Below are 1,464 nucleotides of genomic sequence, written 5' to 3'. Positions count from 1 at the left end.
GTTTTAAAATTAGTGGGTAAGGATTTAAAAGGGACGTCAGGGGCAACTTTTTCAGTCGTGTCCAGAATGAGCTGCCAGAGAAATTGTTGGAGACTGGTACAACTGTAACATTTAATGGCATCTGGATGGAAATATGAGTAACAAGGTTTAGAGGGATGTGGGCCAAATGTTGGCAAATTGGACCTATTAATATAGGACAACTGTCCACCATGGGCAAGTTGGAAAGAAAGGCCACTTTCCGTGTTGTATTGTTCAAGGACTTGTTGACTCTAGAACAACCGCAAAAACCTTGCAAATAATTCCGTCAAGACGATTTCAAGTTCCAAATCTTCGGTCAATCTTCCTCTCTTGTACTCACAAGTTCATTACCTGTTGTCCGAACTTACGGATGAGTTGCTGGATCCATTCCTGAAAATTGGTTCTGCATTCTTTCTAATTCCGATTTTGATTTTACGAATATAGCTAGTGTTTATGGACTTAGCATCAGTATTTCTAATACCATATTTTGATGAATGTTAAAAAACAACTTTGGCACCAGATGATGAGCAATTGAGTCAAAGTCGATCGGACGCAGTGAGACAATGATCCTCTCTTCATGTGGTGTACATCCGTGACTCTAAAATTCGATGAAGAATCATTCCCACAACTTCAGCTGTGTCAGAATCTAGTTTGCGATGAAAGCCTGTCAATCTGCAAAGGTAACGTTCGTCTGAGTCCCAGCAAAGGATTTGGCGAAATCTTTGGGTCTTGACAATTTGTTCTTCAAATTACGTATTTCATTAATTCAGTTCTTTTACTATGAAAATTGGCTATTAGGTCGGAGCTGTGATGGCCGAGTGGTTAAGGCGTTGGATTTGAAATCCAATGGGGTCTTCCTGCACAGGTTCGCGTCCTGTTCACAGCGTTGAATTTTTCAAAAGTTATTAATTCCTTTGCAGAATTTGGATTTCGTGCAGCTTGAGCTTTGCATTCAATCGAAACTAAATTTTTTAACTGTAAAGAATCCGAAGTAATTTCAAGACGTCTAATAAAATAAATTATATGTCGAGACACAAAAAGCCACCAACTTCCAACATGAATCAGTTTCAAAACATTTGTCGAACTATCGTGAAATTTGGATGTTCGGGAGCGGGGGTTTGGAATTAAGCAAAACAAGAAGCAATGCAATACATTACCTGCAGATGATGATTTTTTTAAAAATCAATTGAAAGTCAAGCTGAGAAAGCTCAACCTAATTTACAACTGACTCTCAAAGCCAATAATCTAGTATATCAGCAGTCAATGAATTAGAAAAAGCAACTCCATGTGTGGAAAGGATCTCGACTGATCCAGGTTCCTGGCTTGAGGTGTGATAAGGCAAGGCGATATCAGCGGAGTAGAATTTTCTGGAAATATTAGAAATAGAATGTTAACGGTCTTCTGCTGTCCACATTCGTAAGAAACTGTGCATTAAGAACTGAATTT

The 1,464-nt window shown here is 38.7% G+C and overlaps 1 non-coding gene across 1 annotated transcript; it reads left to right on the top strand.

The window, feature by feature from the left end:
* The first annotated feature begins 822 nt into the window (after positions 1–822).
* trnas-uga (transfer RNA serine (anticodon UGA)) lies at positions 823–904 on the top strand. Its single transcript has one exon. It is a non-coding gene; the product is annotated as a tRNA-Ser (tRNA).
* The last annotated feature ends 560 nt before the right edge of the window (positions 905–1,464 follow it).

This window comes from Chiloscyllium punctatum, unplaced genomic scaffold (assembly GCF_047496795.1).
Source record: "Chiloscyllium punctatum isolate Juve2018m unplaced genomic scaffold, sChiPun1.3 scaffold_255, whole genome shotgun sequence".
NCBI classification, from domain to species: domain Eukaryota; kingdom Metazoa; phylum Chordata; class Chondrichthyes; order Orectolobiformes; family Hemiscylliidae; genus Chiloscyllium; species Chiloscyllium punctatum.
This window is presented reverse-complemented; position numbering and strand designations above follow the sequence as displayed.